Below are 19,963 nucleotides of genomic sequence, written 5' to 3'. Positions count from 1 at the left end.
TTTTGCTTGTCACCTCTTAACCCATCCTTCTCATTGTCAGAGACAGAATCAAAACAGTACTGCAGTTATGTCCTCTGGAAACACTTGGTAAGTGAGCGACCTCTGTGTGGGTTGAATTCTGGATAGTGAAAAAAATGTGGTTATTTCCACTAGATCAACAAATAACCTTGGGAAAGAAAAAGGTGTAAGAACTTGCTCCTTGATAATATAGCCACTTTGCTGAGTTGCAGCTAACTTTATGTCTTTGTAGATAAGTAACTGTTCTGACAAAAAAGTGATAAGGCAAAATCCAGTGTTTCTTTAGGATTTATACAAAATGCTTTCAAATTCTGTTTTCTTGTGAAGAATGGAGGTAAACTCCACAATGTCTCTGCTTTCTCAGTCACATTTTTGTCATGACATTTTCTACTTCCCCTGGTGCTGTCAAATGTGTTAAGTGTGTCTGTCTTTTGAATGTCTCACAAGACTGTAAAACGCTTAACACACAGCTTTTTTTTTGTGCTTCAAGTCTTGACTTTGATATTTAGGAAAATGGCCATAACTCAGAACTGGTTACCATCTGGGCTACCTAACCTCAAAAACCTGTGTTTGGCAGCTTTCTTGTTTAATTAAGAGTTTTGGAAGGCTAAATGGCAAGCAAAACAGAGCTTTTGTTTCTATAATGAGAACCTCTGAGACTGAACACTGCAAAACAAAATGGACAATACAGTAACAAATTTTATTGCTGCCACACTTCATGGCTTGATGCATGTCCAAATTAAGCAGTGTACAATGCAATACAGTCCAATGGAGCACAAAGCGTCCACAAATTCTGAAATATTCTGCTCTCACTAAATACAAGCTATACATTTCCTTGTATTTTACAATTATTTAAATCAGTAATATGCAGAAACATTCAAAAAGAATCCTAAATTTATTACTGGTGTGATTCCAGGGATAACTTTAACTCTGGTTTCCAGTAAGGAATGGTGGAAATATATTTTTCAATAATACATGATTTTCAAACATGCTACATGTCCTTGTAGATATTTGAAAGGTTATAAGATTTTAATAATTTAATTTTAAAGAGATCAGTTTCATATCAGAATGTATTTTGAAACATTTGGAACCAGTTCCATTTATCTTCTGATTGTATAGGTACTATCCGGCTGTGTTATGTAGGGCTCAAATGGCTTCAAGTGCTTAATAAAAATTGAGCCATTTCCAAGGAAAAGTAGATCTTACAAATATGCCAGGTACCTAACCTTAAGCCTCTAAATGTTTCACATTCTGAATTGTTTGCTTCTAAAAACCTAAAAGAGAACATAATGCCATCAAGATTTGCATCTAAAAGACATAAACCATAAAACTAGGCTAGTGGGAAAAAGAAGTAAGATGTTGTTGATTGTTCTCATTGATATAAGACAGAGAGGATCACAAGGGGTATAAAACTGGCTTTCAGCCATCAAATCAGTAAGATATATTTCAAGAATTCAAAGTGAAATAATGACAGATTTTAGAAAGAAAAATGTACACATGAGTAATCTCCAACAGTCATGAACTGAACTTGTCTGTAGGCTGGAAAAACCAGCACAAGCTTGTACTGAAGTCTCATTATCTGATTGAATTTGGGAAAGTCCCTGAGCTAAGAGGTTTGGTCTCTTTCTAAGAGTGTTAGAAGGAATTCAGAAGAAACTTACTGTAATTGCCATGTGGAAAAAACCAGATGGGCAGCAAGAAATCATTCCCAAGAGTACTCTATACCGGGTTCTCTGGACAACATATCCATTTCACTCTGTGTTTTCTGAACATGATCTCCTGTCTGTTTCATCAATGTGAGCATGGTGACTGGTGTAATCAACACACCGAAACTCAGTGAAAATCCAGTGTTTGCATATGTCTCCACCTTTTCCACAGACAAAATCCAAAGAAGAGTTAACCTGTCTTAGGGAAATAGATGGTAGAAAGAACTAGGAAGAAAATTTAAAAGGACAGAAGGATCAAGGAATGAGATTGGTGCAACTAAAAAATAAAATAGAAAAAAATAGAACTAGCAGAACTTGGTACTTAGTCAGAGGAGTGCACTATTCTGGTTTTCTTTATTTTCCTAGAATTTCATTACTCTGTTGCCATCTCTTTATTTTAGCTTATGTCTCCTTTTCCTCTCATCTTTCTGCTTTCTCCTGTGTGTACCTCCCTCTTTTCAGTCTCCATTTACTTAACACCTTTCCAAACACCCATGGTTCCACCTCTTCTCGCCTTCTCCTTGTTCAGAGGAGATAAAATATGTTTTCTAAAGGAAATTACAGACATTAAATGTCAATAAAGATATTTAATTAGATTTATAGATTTGTGTTTAATAGTTACCCTTAAAAGCCTTTGAGTTGAAAACTTAGACACTTTTATAAAGAATCAATGTTTTGAATATAGAGAAATCAAAGCAGTGTCTGGCAGTATATTTGACAAAAAAAGATTTAAAAGGAAGGGAATGACATATTGTGATGGGACTATATTATTTATTTGAAGACTGTAGTCATAATATATTAATGAAAATAAGAATGACTGTTCTTAACAGTGACGATTCCCATGCTTCTGGTTAACAATGTGTTCAGACGCTGTCCAACAGCACCATGGACAGTGACAAACAAGCTCCCATGCCAAGGTTCAGCTGTGGCCACAGTTCATCACTTCAAGCTCTTGAGAGGAGCCTGGATGACTCAAGACATACTGAGCCTTTCACTTCTGTCATGGTCTATCCTCCAGTATTTAATATATTAAACTTTTGATTTGCACCAGAAGAGTATTTTAAATTTATTCTTGAATCAGGTTTACCTTCTGCTTGTAAAAATGCATTATTTTTCTGCCTTCTCACACTAACTCTTGAAGTCCTCCCTTAAATCTGTCTAGTTATCTTCAGCTCACATTAATATCCTATCCCCTGGTGAACCTCAGATTTCACTAGGAAAATGTTTCTCAATGAGAATTACCTTGTTTTACAGAAACCTGAGTTTTCCTAACAGTTTTCAATCATGTAAAAGAAGTTTCTTAAAACATCATTCTTGACCAGTAAGTCAATTGTGAAACAAGACTTCAGAACATATTTTAAAAGAAATCTTATGAGATGGAAGAAATTTATTTAAAATTAAATTTCTTTAAAAACCACAGAGGGATCTTGTGTGGAATGCTCATAATGACATTGAAATGACATTCCAATCACATATCCAAACTGCCATTCTATCTGTGCTGTTGCTTTTGGAGACAATTGCAAAAGATCCTCTCCAATGCACGACTCTGACATGCAGACTATTAGACAGTTCTAAAGCTGCCTGTTCAGAATCTCACATTATAAAGTGAAGCCACCTGAGTTTCATTCCATCTGTTCAACCTACATCATTAAAAAATGTTCAAGGTTCTTCTATCTTACCCTTGAAGAATTTTCAGCTAAGACTTATATTACTATTTATAAACTGAGTTAATATAAAGACAAAAACTTATTACAATGAAAATAATATTCTTATATTTAGCTCTTTGGGAATAAAAGCAACACTGACATATACAATATTGCTATGTTCTCCAAAAGACTTGTGAATTTAAAATCACTGTGTCATCCCACAAAATGGGCAAATGTTTTCTCTAACTATTTTTTAATCTCACATTTCAGAATACAGGATATGTCAATAAAGTGCTTTCCCCACATTACTTTGCCTGTATACTGCTGCTCATTGAAAGATTAAGTACAAGTGGAACATCAAGTGGAGCAATCAAGAGTTGATTTTGTATGCTTGCAGCTAGCTTGAAAACAAAAAGTCTTTAAACAATCACCAGTGATTTTCCTGTAGTTTGACTTACACAGCCTGGGAATGCAAATCAATATAGTGCATCTTCAATGCTGCATATTTTACTCTAAAATTTGTTGCTTGTCATATTTGATTGTCTATAGATTTGTAGACCATTACTCCACAGAATTTATAATTGTTATATCTGTGCTTTGAATTTTTAGTGTTTACTTGTCAAAATAAAGCTTTAGATTTACCTGCAGTAAGGATATGACCATAATCTTGGATATAACCACCTAAATCAGGATTAAAAAAACAGAAGCCAATACATTTTTGCTGGTTAGAAACAGAGTGAATTCAGCATGAATTTATCTTCTCCCAGGGGAAAAGGGCATCCTTAATGCCTATGAGTTTTCAGTAACATTAAGCCATCATTTAAAAAACACTTTTCCATTTCAATTCGAAAAGACTTAGTTTTAAAGCTTAGTTTTAGAGCTTAATTTTCTAACATAGACTGAGAACAATTGGGAAAAAAACCAACCAAAACAGATAATCAGATAGGCTTCTGATTTAATTTACACAAATAAATTCCTGCTCTGTAAACTATCATTCTTGTTTTATGTTGTTTTCTGAGCAGTATTTTTTTTGTTTGTTTGACAAAAGGATCAACATCTTTATGTAAAGAAGCACTTTTGTATCAGATCTGGTTTTTTGCTTTTTTATTGCACCAGATCAAACCCTTACAAATTCTTACTCACAGAATGAAAACACACACACACACATATTATTTCTGAAAACAGACTTCTGAGGATCTACTCTAAATCCACAGATGCTTAAGTGTTCCTGGACCATGTCTGAAAGCCTTAAACCTGCACTGACATTGTTCCCATGAGCAACTAGATACATGAAATACTATTTTGAGGTATTTCATGGAAACAAAGGTTCGTATCCATAACCCTTTTCTGCTTTATCCATGGCATCCCTCTCTGGGACACTGTATCCCTATTTTAGATGTACTGGTGACTTTTTCTCAGGGAAATTCTGCAGAAAAAGAAGAGTTTGCACTTTTGAGACTAGAGTGCATGGGAGACAAACTGGTCACGTGCAACAGCTGCAGCAAAGTTATTTGTGGTCTAAAATAGGCCAGACAGGCTTAGGAAAGAAATGTGCAAAGAAAAAAGTGTTGGCTGAGGTGTTACCACAGCAGTAAAATCGCTATAAATAGCTTGCACAGCCTGTGAATGAACACTTGCAAAAAACCCACTCCCTAAAATAGAAGAAAAAAAAAAAAGGAACATTCACAGAAAATATCTGAGGATTTCTTTTATTTTTTCTCAGGGGAACTGTGTCTCCTTATTTGCTGTTATTGATCTTTTTATGAAACCTTGCATTTTTGGTTTACTGTAATTGACAAAGTGAGTGAATCATACTCTGAAACTGTAAAGTTTCATATACTGTGAGGAGAATATAATTAACTAATTAAAAATGGTTCATATAGTACCTCATGAGTCACAGCTTGTGCGTAATATGATGCCAAGTCATCATGTGCAGTGTTTAGCTCTTGAACTCCATTTGTCTCCAATTTGTAAAAAAAGTGAGCCTTATGCCAGATTCCCAAATCATGCAGAAATTTGAGAGCCCAACCTTCTTTCTTTCCCCCAAATCCATTGTGCAACATTGCCCATTTTTGGTGCTATCCTCCCCAGTTTGCTAAATTATGTTAAATAACATTCCTGTGGTTAAAAGAATACCAGTAGTTCTTTAAATCACCCTTTTCTAGCCCAGAGGATAGCAAGTTTCTTAACTATGGTAAGTATCATGTTTTACTCACTGACTCCAAAAAGCTGCAATTCTAAAGTGGAAAGAAATGTGACAAACCCCATACTTATTGGCAGATCCAATTTTAGTACATGTCTTTTAAAGCTATCATAATGTCAGACAAAAATGTGTCACCTAAATTTTTTTCATCACGAGATGCTTCATTTCCAAATGAAGATCTGTTCTGTCTTTTCTGAAAGCCAGATATGTACAACATACAAATTTAGTCATAGAGTGAACTGAACAGGTTACACTTTTGTAAGCTTCATGTTAAAATATTAACAAGCTATCATTATATATATTATCTGAGGTGTAATTATCTTTTATGACCTTTTCAGTGTATTCCTGTTATATTTTTTAATACAGAACAATTACTGTTAATTAGTGGTTGCTGATGAAACAGACGAGCCATGTTAGATTGCAAGTATCAATGCAAGGGGCCTTGTCACTTTAAGCACAGATCCAGATGAGTCATTAAAAAGTTCCAATGAATAAAAAGGCAATAAGCAGGAATTTTGATATAGAATGGTATAGTACTCAGGAAGCTACACTACTAATAATCCATGCTATCCTTAAATTCTCTGACTGCATGAATCATTTTACTCAGAAACAGAGAGGGAAAAATTGCACTTCATTTTTGTGAAATGACTCTATGGCAACTGAGCAGAGAAGTATTTGTGTTAATTCTTCTACTGAATTTACTATTGAGAAGCACAAGAGTTATTTCATCATCCTTTCAATGTTCTTAATCTCATTAGAATTGCCTAAGAAGCTGCATCATGGAACAGTTTTAAAGTGAATTTGTTCTCCCTATACAGAACATACGTGACTGAGGTACATTATTTTATTTTGTAAAAGAAAACCAGTAATTTGGAGGTAAAAACAGCAGTATTCTTTCTGCTTAAGCATCTCAGAACAACAGCAATACAATTCTTACTGCGAATTCTGTATACACTCTGCTATTTTGAGATTCGAAGAGTTGCAGTACATTTTTTTTGTGACAGCTTAGCTCACAGCATTATATTTTGCCACAGAAATTTAGGACCTGAGCCAAAATGGAGGCAGTGGAAACGTTCCCATTGACGTCAGCGAGCCTTGGATAAGGCCCCAGACGGCTAAGGACTAGGATTGTCAACTTACAATTAATGTAATTAATGCATCTACACTGGCCCTAGAGCAGTCCAGGCATAAAATTCCTCTTTTGCTGTTAGAGTTTAGCATCTTTTACTAGGAACTTTGAGAAAACACAAATTAAAATCGGAAGAAAAAAAAGCAGGGGGACGGGGCGGGGGGAGGGCAGAAGAAAAAGGAGGAAAACATCTACAGCTTTTTGAGGATAAACCAGAAGCTAATACTCAAGCCTCTGTATAAGCTGTTAATTGTCAATCTCTAATATAACAGAATAATAATATTCAGCAATGCAATGCCAGTAGATACAAAGGTAGTTTCCATTTACAGTTCAAGGCTGTTGCCTTTATGGGTCTGAAACCTTTCTCAATTAAACTAAGGTGTCTAAAAAGAAAGAAGGAGTCTGAATCTAGAAACTGAGTTACAGTGATAATAGCAAAATAAACATTTCAGTTTGTAAGAGAACTGCTTCTGATGTATTAATGTGCTTACTACAAGTATTTTTGAGGCGTTGAAAAAGGTAACTAATGCAGTATGACTTTTAGAGGATCACTAGCTAATATTGCAGGCAACAGCTTCAGTAAAACTAACAAAGTGAACAGAGAAAACTTATACTATTTCCTTATTGCTTTTATATTCTAAGCCTTTTTATTTTTACATAATAACATGTTTGGGCTCTCTACTTCATAATTTGAGCTTCTTTTTGTAATGTTTTTGTAATGCTTTATGTCACTTGTGTTTAATTCTGTAAAAAAATGCACTTATTTTTTATTTAATTAGATATTACATCTTTGTGAGAAAGACATATTGTTTCAATGGGTTGCAGCTCATAAGTACCAGCACTCATACTGAGATCAATCACAGTTACATGTCACTATAAGGTTATGTATGATTAATGCTGATTGATTAGTTCATAGGTTCATTTCAGTGAAATTTTCCAAATATTAATGATAGGGTCTCATATTCTAGTACTTCCTCAGACACTTATGAAATTTAAAAACCCCAACTCATTAGTAAATATCAAAGCCATGGTAGGAAGGATGATGTGATGAAAGCATTTAATCAGATGTTCACATAAACAAGCTAATGAACATCTGAGCCATTTTTATGATTGTAACAGAACATTTAGTTTGAAGGAATAAATGTCTTCTATACATTAATTACTCATTTCATATAGAAGGTAGTTTTATTTTACTGTGTTGTACAGAAAATCATACTGGTAGTAATGCTCATTTCAAAGAAACAGTTGTTTTTGTAAAGTCTTTACTTACCCTGTGGAGAGTAGCAACAGTTTCAGGAAATGTTTTAGCCTCCTGAAGAATCTGAGAAACATCTGCTTCAATGAAAATATTTTCCTTCCAAAATGCTGAACATTTAGCACTTACTCATACGCATTTCATAGCTGCAGGAGAGAGTGGGTTATAAAAATCAGTCGGAACTTGGGAAAAATAGTTTGACTTATTCTTCTTGACTACAGAAAATTACAGTGCAAATGTAGGGGGAAAAGTGCATGTTGCAAAATGGGATAATGTTAGAATTAGGGTATTTAGGAGTACATCACTGTATACCTATTTCAGTAGTACAGGATATTATATATGTCACTAAATTAATCCACAATGTCTTTGACAACATAATGGAGGAAACAGAGTCACTTTCGTCATTTCATCTGTGGATGAATCAGCCAACTAGCTTCCAACACCACAAGCAAAACCAGTTGGAATTAATAACTTTTCTAAGAAAAGTAATTTCCTGAATTTGGGTATAGTTTCAACAAATTCAAAGTTAAGAAAAAAAAGAGAGAGGGAAAGAAAAAAAATGACTGAAGTAGGTAGGTGAGTTTAAAATAGTATTTTTTTCATTTGACATTTTCGAAAGAAAATATTTCAACTTTAATATGTTTTTATTTCTAAAGTGTTTTAAACTTCTTAAGTATATTAGAAATTATCCAAATAAATGCACATATTTCCACTCTATCTGAAAAAGATGCCCAGCTACAACTATAATATTTTCCTTCTTCACCATGCAACATTTCTGGACCAGCCACTGAACCAAAACAACTGCTATTTGAAAAGATTTTCCCTTCAGTTTCTCTAGGGACTATTAGCCGGCAGTGGTACGACCATGCCCCCACTATCTGAACTAGGTTGAAATACCAAGGTAGGGACTGGTGGGATACAGCCACATATAAAACCAGGAATTGTCAATCTGGTAAGGAAAATATCTGGATGCTTCTCTGACGTGTTTATAATAGCACAAGTGAAGATAGAGAGTGAGTTCATCCTTGAACATCCTTGCATTTGTTGTGTTCATCCTTCTCATTGTCTCTCAGTTTTGTCTCCCTATAGAGCTGGAATCTGATTTTGCAATGAGAAAGGCACAATACCTTTCAAATATGATGGAAAAATCAAAAACCCCCACCAAAACAACCAAAAAATCCCCCAAACCCATCGAATTTCTAGAAGTATGGTTATCAAGAACCAAGTGTGCTCTATTACTGTCTGATATCCAGCTGAAAAACCAAAAGCTGCTGAAAAACCTCTATATGTGAGTTTATAAAAGCCTGAATATAGGGACACATTTAGCCTAAAAGCTGGAAGCTTTTAGAAAATCTGGAATCCATGTAGAAAAGAGCAAAGCAGTTTTAAATTTCTAAGGGATACAAACAATAAATTTTCCATGATGATGACTGCACTGACACCTTAGAGCAATTTAGAAAATTACTGCCTATTTAATTATATTGAAAGAACTTTAAAAAAATTTTTTGTAATGTTAATTCATCCTATGAAATATTATTTATGTATATAACAAATGACTAAATGACTCACAAAAGAAAATGAGTGGTTCACCACTTCCAGGGGGAAATACAATAAAGATTGTGTTGAAGAAAATGCATGAAATACATAAACAATGAGATCTTAAGCTCCTTAAAAAAGGGAAAAAGAGAGAGAAACTGCAGCTGTAAAATGGGAACACCAACAGCTCTCTTCCAACTAATATTACTGAATCAGCCAGGAAAGATAAGGGATCTCCTCTCACATACAAGAAACCTGAAAAACATGTCCCCAAGCAGAACTGAAGTACAGTATTTCTCAGCAATAATATGTATTCAATAATCTGGGACAGGATTTGTAAAGGTCCTGTTTCCCACCTGAACAATGAATTCGGTGAAGAGAAACATGTTCAATCAAATGTTTTTTTTGGGCTGCTACCCATTGAATCAGCCCCTGTTCATATGAATGCAGTAGTTAGATATCCCAGAAATATCCTATGTTCCATAGCCAGAGTGCAAATTCAGTAAAAGAAGAGTAATTAACAAGCTTTTACAAACATGGGTCATGTCAATTTCTTTAGAATCTTTGTCTTGCTTTTGTTACTTTTTTCAAATAGAATTTTAACTTCCACCATTAAAAACAAGAAAAGAAAATGGGTCCTCCTAAACTTCTCAAAACCAAAATATCAGGTTATTTATAGGTATTTTTAACATATAGAACAGGCCTTTTGCTGGTTACTTTTAGATGCCTTGAGTATACTTTTTGCTGGAGTAATGACTGACTTCAGCATTTATTGTCTGATTGTGCTGTTTTCAGAGTGAAACTGCTGTTTAGCAGCTCTAAATTCCCTTAAAAAAGGGATACAGAAAAGATTTCCATAAAGCCACTTTAATTCCATTCACTCTCATTTCTAGACATTTCCAGTACATCTATCTGACAGTGTCCTTGCATTCTGTTGCCATTCTTAACAGGTGAAACATCATAAATCCTGGATGTTTAAATCTGATCTGAACCCGGTTGTTAAGGTCAGCTGACAACAGAGGAAATCAATAAAAAGCAAATTAAGAAGACATGGATTTTGTCTAATTGGCTCATGTTTCCACAGTATGTGATAGCATGTTCTTGAAAATGCAAAACTCAAACACTGTTATAAGTCTGCTCTTGCAAATGATTTATTTTTTCTCGTGTAAAAAAAAAAATTATACTTTGGAGTAACTGGCTCCATAGTAACTATAAAAAAACCAGTATAGATCTTAAGGAGATTAGGCAGCAGAAAACATATATATTTTCTTGAAAAAGAAGTTACTATATTCTATTTGATATTTTCATGCTCAGTGAAAGAGTGATTGCAGTCACTTCTTCAGAGTTAATTTAACTGAGCTCTGTGAACTGACTGTTACAGATGAGAGAATCTGACAATTACAAGTATATGAAATGGGAGTAGTCATTAAGAGCATAAAGATGTGAGTCCAGCACTCCAGGAGAAGAAACAATAGGAGTACATCACACCTCAGTCAATGACTTAGAACCTGTTTTGTGATATTGTGCTTTAGTTTCTTTAGCAAAGGGCACTAAAGCCCTGAGAGACAATAAATTCTTATACATTTAGTAATTATGTGGGATTTTGCAGATTTTTATTATTATTATTTTTCATGCATAAAGTGGGGAAACCCACTTATATTGTCAAACTTTCAACACCTTTAGAGACTTCACTTGGCTCCCTACTAAGCCTTAAATGCTTGAACTGGGTTTGTTGCCTTTTCTCCTTTACTCCCCTGCACGACATTATGATATCACTGACCAAAAATTTGGACCCTTCTGCAAAAGGACATTTAATAAAATTAAAATGAACTAATTGAAGGTGTGAACTGAGTTGCATCATCCAATTCTTACACTGCTGTTTATTTCACACAAAGGTTTACTTGACTAAAATAACTCAAGACCATGCTTCTGACAAGAAATGTCCATTCAGATGTAATAGACTGCAGTCCAACTTCACACCTTTGGCTAATTCTTCCTAATTTCCCCCGTGTCTCTGTTTGGAAAAATATCCTGGAGGCACACTAATCCTTGAATCAGCTACACAATCTTTGTAATACAAAATTGGCTACATGCCTGGAACTTCTGGTCTCTGATTTTCTCTTTCATGCAGTATTTTTTCTTTTAATATTCCAGACAAGTAAAGTCCAGATGTTTTCTGCTGTTTAAGAAAGCAAACACAGGGCACCCTTAGGCATTCAGTCATTTACTTACAAAAGTCCCATTAAATTTGGTATATTTAATTTGACAATCATAGATACTGTTTGTCTTTGAATTGCTTTTCAAATAGTAAATATTGCTTAGTCCTTTAGGACTTGTACACCTTCAAATGGAATAGGACACTGAATTACCATGTTCTCCATCACTGATTTCTATTTCTAGAGCATGCAGGGCTTGAAACAGTTAAACTGCTTATCCAGCTGGTCAAACAGACTATTTGTTCTACAAATACAGGTACAGATCCCTATTACAACAAATACTGGGTCCAAGTAATTAATTTTTCTAAAAGTTACTACTCCCTATAATAATTTATCAATTACATATTTTAAAACAAGAAACTCAGAAAAAAAAAAAGATAAAAACAGACTTTAATTCTTGTACAGCATTATATTCACTTCTTAATTCTCCTTCCCAGCCACTTAAAAAAAAAAAAAGATAAAAACAGACTTTAATTCTTGTACAGCATTATATTCACTTCTTAATTCTCCTTCCCAGGAGAATTCATGTATCTTACATACATGTATCTTACACTGTACAAGATATCTTACACTTCATGTATCTCTGGCTACATCTAAATTTCTTGAGACATTTCTTGAATGAATAATTTTGTCTATCACTCCTAGTCATTTATAACACAGCCCTATATTTCTCAGAAAAAGCAGTAGCTATTTTGATCCTACAGGGTATATTTATTAAACAGGAAGAAAGAAATTCCACTACCAAGTATGCCAATGCCACCATTTAATGCATGCTTTTTCTGCGCAGTTTTTCTTTTTGCCCATCTATGTATTAGCAAACAACACTTAGTGAAACCAGTTTATTACCATGATTTTTTATTTGTCTCTAAAATAATTTTGTTTCCCACCTAATTACATTTGAACTACATGTTAATTTCTTTATCTATTATATCACAGTGCAGTAAGGCAGTAATTTGGTGGATTTCTGGATTAGGACAATAATCAGGAAGATGTATACACTGGTAATATTGCCTGTGATCCAGAAATCTGGGCAAGACATGGCTCCCAAGACAGTGGGAAGCAATAGGTCCCTCCCTCCATCCCTTCCTCCCTTCTCCTCAAGAAGTCCAAATGGGCTCCCACTGTAAAGGACACAATTACAGAGGGTGGAAGTGCCACACTATGTCACCAACTCCACCCTGTCCTGCTGCCATGGAGCCCTGAGCAGCAGCCTTACCCTGTCCTAAGCCTGCTGCCCTTAGCAGGGTTCCCTCCCAGCTCCTTTGTGCACAGTCCTGACACAGACAGCACAGTCATCAATAACAACAATAACAACTGCATTGATAACTTTGCTATTGCACTTCCTGGCTCCATTTTAGGCTGCTCCAGAATTTGTCTCCACTTTTGTGCCACCATTCTGGCTCGATATAAGTACAAATGCCAGCACAGAAGAAAAGAAAGGGTCCCTTGTTTCTAGGAAGTAAGAGACTTATAACACATACATTACTACCTTGGTGTCATTGCTTCTTATGTACTTATTTCACATATTCTTTCTCTCTGATACTTTCTCTCTGAGCAGAATACCAGAAAACTATCATAGTGGTTTTCATTGTTTAATGTCCCTTAATTTTTTGAGTCATTTTCTCAGTGCCTTGTTGCCATAATGTTTTATAACCACTGGTCATGTTGTAATTAGTTGAAAATTGAAACAGGAAGGAGCAGAGAAAAAAAATAAATTAGAAATATTTTCTTTATAAATATTTAGATAGCATTTAGCCATCCTATATTTGAAAATATTACTTCACAGCACAATTTTTAATTTTTACAGTCAAATAAGTCTGTGTCAGTCAGATCCTTTGTGCTTAAGTATACAAGTTCCACCAACATGATCTCTGAAAATCCTCACGTTCCATGGAGTCCAGCTATCAAAAAGTCACTTGTATTAGCTTTAGATATTTGAATAATATTCCAGAAGCCTGAGAACAGTCATGTAAATATGTTCTCAAGAACATGCAAGGGAAAACCTCAGTATATCTATTACTATTATATTGACAATACATTGAAATTAAGCAGATAAAAATGGCTCAAGAGAAATGCTCAGTTTCCCCTGGATTGAGAAAGGAACTGAATTATTGACAGCAAAAGGGGCTTCAAAGACTAGAAAAATTTACAAAACCCAAAGGCGGAAACTTGAACTTTTCAACAGTTTAACCAAGAGGATAATTAAAATTTTGTTATAGATTGAACTTTTGAAACATTACCTTACCACTTATGGATCAGGTGAGAATAATAGACTCTTTAAATTATTTCTGTATTTTCTTTAATTTGATTTTTTACCAACTTTTAACAATAATTGTAATAAGTGCATTTCTAATCACAACCAAATGTTACAGTTTAAACCAAAAGATATGCAGTTTCCTCTTTTGTATTAACAACAAGAACAAAACAGAAATTCCTGTCTAGCATACTAGAATCCCCTTGTTCTCTCCCTCTATTCTGGTGTCCCTTATAAAGTACTGTTGCCTTTCCTGTAGCATCACCACAGAAAACTATCTCTTGCAATTCCTTTGGTGATGCATGTGAAAATGCAATGTTCAGGACAGATGATGCTTTGGTGACCTTACTGCTGAAAGGGAGCAGATTCAGCTAAAGCCACATGGACCTGATTTCCTTAAAAAGAGATAGGGTTGGTATCAGGTCACTTTAAGGAGAAGAAACACTTGAGAGGAATCTTTCATCTTTTAGGACTGTCTATGTTATCCTGAGAGCAAATCAACCATCCAAGGAAATCTGAAGCTCGGCAGGCAATAAAGGAAATAAAGGTAAATATGTCTTTTCCTTTTAATATTTTCCTTCTCTTGTATATTGCCTTCATAAATTCTACTTGATGCTTCAAGACTGAAAACACACCCTATTCTCTAAAAGCACAGGTATGTTTTCTTTGAATGCAATTATTTCTGTTTGAGTGAAATTTTCTGACTCACTGATCTTACCACAGAGGTTTTTCCCCCTTCAGGGTAATCACTGGAACTGCAAGCTTCTATCTGCAACTCCCTAGGAAATGAAGAGTAGCATGAAATAAATGCTAAGGAAATCCCCTATACATATATTTATAAACTTTACGTTTTCTAATTTGATACATTCAAGCATCAGCAAATCAGTGTCAAGTGATTTTATCTACTCCTGCAGCAAAGGAACTGAAAGAGCATAAAAGACCTCGGTAAGACCCTACATAGAAACAAAATCGGACAGCAATCCACTAATCCTCAAGAGTTTATTTTTTTTCCCCCTTCTTACCACCCAGTTTTTAAAGGCACCATCTGGGGTAGACACTTGTGTGAAACTTCTGTAGAGGATGCAAACTGGGAATGTGTTGATGGAAAGCCACTGGGGAGTTCTACTGTCAATAAACAAACTCGAAAAAGCGCTTTCTTTCTTTGGCCCTCCAGAGAAACCAAAGGATCATTTGTACAAATTGGTTTAAAGCTGGTATGATTTCCCCTTTTTCCTCACTGAGTATTGCTGAAGTGATGTATGGTTTCCTCCTGAACGTTCTCAAACCTCAGCTGGGGATTTACAAGGATGGATTCTGCCCATGTGCGTGCAGGCTTGCCTATGTCCATTTGGGCTTCAGAGGATAATTGCTCATTTTTACAAATGTTTCAAAGTCTGGTCAAAATAATAATGGAAAATAATTTTTGATTCTCTAATAATTTTAAGGTTAGTGCTGCTTCTGCAGCTGAATTTGTTTTATTTATATGTCCCATTAAAAGAAAAAACCTTCTGCCTCTTCTAAGAAAACATCATTAGCTCACTGACACACCCATATATCACCAGCTAGGGAAGAAAGGATGAAATATAGCATTGCATGAGCAAGCCATGGGTTAGAAAACAGATTTTACTTCTGGTTGGTAATCATGTACAGGCTATTTTTTCAGTGCCTTAGTATCATCTGTTTTTAGGACAAAGTCATTGGAATATAATTTTTTTCACTGAATTTTCTGTGATTTTTCACTGACATATTTGACTTAATTCTATGGTTTTTTTTCTCTTCTGCCAGTTAGTCTCCAATTTTAAGCACTTTTTTCTTAACTTCATCCTGAAAGAATTGTGCAGCAATGTTGACCAAGCCTTACATTACACTTAAATAGTACAATGACACTCTGAAAGCATTTTGCAAGTGGAGAAACCTAGCTAACCTACTTTTGGCATACAACAGCTATTCTGTACTGAATTCCTATATTGCTACTGTGAATTCTCCATCCTTCAATTTTTTTGGTAGGAAAACCATGTTATCTTACTCAATTTCTTAAAAAAAGAATCTGTTTATCTACTATATATTCCTATTACTATAGGGGCTACATGTTTCAACTGAAAAAGACTGGAATCAAACAGCTAAAATCTCTTAGAGCATATATTAGACTTTGGCAGGTGGTGTTATATGTTGGATTTAGTTGCAATTATAATGTTCTTGGAAATATCAAACTGCAAAAAAATTACTTTGTGTCTTTGTCAAAGGCAAAAAATTAGAATTAGCCTTTAAACACCAAGCAAACAAATTGTTACCGGCACTATAAGTTGCGTATATATATTTTTTCTTCCATGACACTGAAAATTTTCAATTATATCCCATTTCATAAGTAACTTCTGATTATGAAGATTTTCCTCAAACTATACTTGCTGCTTAAAAGGAAAAAAAATGTAATCTTTTCTTAACTTTACCTTTTTCTCTCTTCTTATGCTAAGGAGTCACATTCATTTTTGAAAAAATGGGAAACAAAAAACAACAACAAAAAACAATGAAAAGCACCCTAGAACTCTAGCCAGTCCAACCTCCTGTTCCATGACAGAATTAATTATTTGCAAATCCTTCACAGTATGTTTGACCAGTTGGTTTAAACTATACGTTAAATTTTTGGGTTCTTCCCATTCTTCACTGTCCTTACAGTTATATTTGATGCTTATCTAAACTGCTTGAATCTGCTTTAATTTAGCATTGTGCTGCCTATTGTTTATTCCTCCTCAGAACTAGAACTGAGAGAAAATGTTGTGGTCCTTCCCTATTTGTACATAACACTACGATGTTGGAAGACTTCTATTACTCCACAGTTTTTTCATCTCCAAACTGATTAAACATTTCTTTCAACTTTTCATCTAAGGTCACGTTTTCAAAATTTCCAATACATTTTGCTGCTCCCAAACATAAAATTTCCAATGGCATTTCTGCACTGTGATACCCAAAAGGGGATAAAATACTCCAGGTGCTACTAATGCCTCAGTACTGGGTAAAATAGACATGTTACACTGAATGTGCTACTTTATCCAGTTCCTAAAATGCTTGGTTTATCAGCCGTCTCAAATTTTGGTTCACATTCAATTAGCATTCACAGTAAGCAGGATTTTCTTCTCAGGAACTAGTAGTATTTAGGACTAACTCCCCAACCCGTGTTTTCACATTTGATAATTTCTACCAAAGACAGAACTTTGCATATTTTAAAAGACAAAAAAACCCAGAAAAAATAGTGATCATAATACTGGGACTACTGTGAATAATATACCAACTATTACTATTTTTCCAATTTACTAAGATACTTTTTGAATTTACAAATCTGTCTTCTGAAAAAGTTGCAGCTATACTTCACTTGCAACTGCTGAACAGTTCAGCGAACGTGTAATTTATTCTAGTTGTCCTTGTTGAAATACAGAACAGTACCAGAATCAAAGATCAATGAAAACCTCCAATGAACACATCCTTTCAGTGGGACAGATAGCAATTGATTCCTACTCTTGATACAGCTACCCCATCAGCTTTGCACCCACCTTAAGGCATGTTTCCCTAACTTACTTGGAAGATCCTTAAACAAAAAGAGGTATAAAGGAAGATACTGTCAAATAATGTATTCATTGACATCATCTTGTTTAAATTCACTCTAAGTGCTAACTCCCTCACTGGAACATAAGTTTGATTTGAAACAGCACAGTGCATCTGACTAGTTGGCAAATAAGTTGAAAAGCCATAAAACCTTTTTCTAAATTGATACTTAATTTGAAAGGGATAGAAGCCTATGCTACCTAGTGGTCAGATATCATCATCATTATAACAGAGTCCAGAATAGCATAAAGAAAATACACGAGTGAGAGAACATGGTGCAGAAAAAGTATTCCAAGTTAGAGCTATGTCAGCAGGTTGTATAATAGAATTTTCCTGTACTACGGCTTAGAATATAACTTGAAAGAAATAGTAAAGAGTATCAGATATATTTCTAAAAAATGTAAAGATCAAGTCTAGTTTTCAATGGCTATTTCTTCACACAGAAATAGCACAGCTGACACTAAGGTTTTAAGTAAAGATAGAAGCAGTCAGCTGAAATAAAGGTCAAGAAATAGCTCTGGAAAAAGCACAGATTATTTTTATCCTCTGTTTTGATATTGAAGACAAGTTCACTGCCTTCCTTAGTGCATCACCATTGGATAATTGAGATTACTCAGACTGAAGCAAAGATTCATGACATAGTATGGACAGGGACACCCTGTGGTTCTCTGAAAGCATAGTAGCAATATCAAAACAATCTGCCTATGTCCATTTGCCTTAAAAACCTCACAAGAAGTACTGTGATCCTGTTATATATTCAAATAAATTTAATTTTGTCAGAGGGGCTCTTTTGCTAATTTATAAATTTAATTATCTTTTAAGAGGTTCACCTCCTGTAATTAAGAAATTGCATGGAAGAATAATTACATACAGAATAGTATTCACAAGATCTTGAAATATGCAGAGGCACACTTACAAGGAAGCAGAATCTCATACTGGCAATTAGTTTTGACTGAGTTTGAAATGCATTGCTTGTATCTTTAGACACCATCTTGTGTGTAACAGAGCTGGCACACCCTGATTGTGCTATGATACTAAGATGTTTCAGGACAGTTCAAAAATGTAATAAATTAGATTGTTAAACATAAAGTAAATTGTAAATTGAGAAATTTCTTTCTTCAAGTCCTGCAATGCAGAAAATACATTACAAATAACTCTGCTTTTTAAGCACCCTTTGCTCAGGAAACCAACCATCAAAGCAGCATGGCTTGGAACAGCTAGAAGTCCTTTTCTCTGCTGGAGAGCTGAAAGTGTAATCACAGACCTGGCACATACAGGCACTGGAAAAGAACTCCCCACAAAGGTTTGAAAAGTCCCTTCTCTCTTCTTCTGCAAGCTAGCCTGCAAAACCTAACCTCTGATGTGAAAAAACTTGAACGTTTGCACAGAGAGATCTCCGACTGTCATGTCTAACATCACTTCTCTTTTCATTCCCTTCCATCAGTCTCTACCCATCTCATGTCTCTCTTTTTCCTACTCTGTGCATCAGTGCAGTCAGGCAGACACCTTTTTATTCTGCAATTGTATGCTCTGTAGCATCAAGGAATCTCAGGCTTGATTATGGCTCCAAGGTGCTGCTGTAGCAGAAATAATTATGTAGTAGAAAAGGAGAATGGGATGATCTTTGAGCTTTATCTCTGCCTAGGGCCACGGACCCAAATTGGAAAAAGCAATTCATTATGTCTGCTGACTTATCAATTGCTAAGTCTTCTGCAGAAGGCTGGTAATCCCAACAATTCTCATTTTATGTAGGGAGGCAAAAGGACAGAGAATAAGACCAGAAAGGCATGTTGTGGAGGGTTTTGGCTTTGCTTATTTTTTTGCAGGCGTGGGTTATAATTGAGGCATGTAGTTATAATTAACTACATGTGAATAAAATAGAATATAATAATTCCTTTGACTGTATTTTTGAACACAGAAGTCTAAGAATTTCATTGCTATCTTAAGTTCTATTCTTGACACACAGAAAAGATGGTAACCAAGCCTCATTACATATTTACTGAAAACTCAGTGAAGTGCTTTGAGGAACTTTCCTGGCAAGGTATTGTTGCTAGCTAAATTAAAAGCCTTTCTGATAAATTTAAGTAAATCCTACTGTTATGTATTTCCTACAGCAAACTCCATTCATTATGAGTGAGATTACAGCTAGCATATTGTAAGCTCATAATGCAGAATCAAAAAATGCAAATAGGACTTGCATAGACCTCTCTTGCAAAACTGTGTCCTAAGTACCTCAGATGAGGTTTTTGGAATGAGTAACATCACTGCTCTGCAGTCATTTGAATCTTCATAGAGCTTTAAAACCTTATGCGCTTTGTAAGGATCCTTGAGATAGCAGAAAAGAAAAATCTCTATAAAACTTGCAGGTAAAATGTTACCTGTAAAGAACTTTTTAATAATACT

At 34.9% G+C, this 19,963-nt stretch overlaps 1 long non-coding RNA gene across 1 annotated transcript in view; it reads right to left on the bottom strand.

Annotated features, from left to right (window-relative positions):
- The window catches only part of LOC102044053, a 49,482-nt gene that overhangs the window by 5,580 nt on the left and 23,939 nt on the right, over positions 1-19,963 (bottom strand). Inside the window, exons 4-5 of the long non-coding RNA XR_265279.1 lie at positions 7,973-8,103; positions 5,709-5,766 (exon numbers count right to left, since the gene is read on the bottom strand). This is a non-coding gene — a long non-coding RNA (uncharacterized LOC102044053). The remainder of the gene's footprint in view (positions 1-5,708; positions 5,767-7,972; positions 8,104-19,963) is intronic.

Source organism: Geospiza fortis, unplaced genomic scaffold, assembly GCF_000277835.1.
Source record: "Geospiza fortis unplaced genomic scaffold, GeoFor_1.0 scaffold138, whole genome shotgun sequence".
Classification (NCBI taxonomy): Eukaryota; Metazoa; Chordata; class Aves; order Passeriformes; family Thraupidae; genus Geospiza; species Geospiza fortis.
The sequence above is the reverse complement of the archived record's forward strand: the minus strand, read 5'-3'. Positions and strand labels throughout refer to the sequence as shown.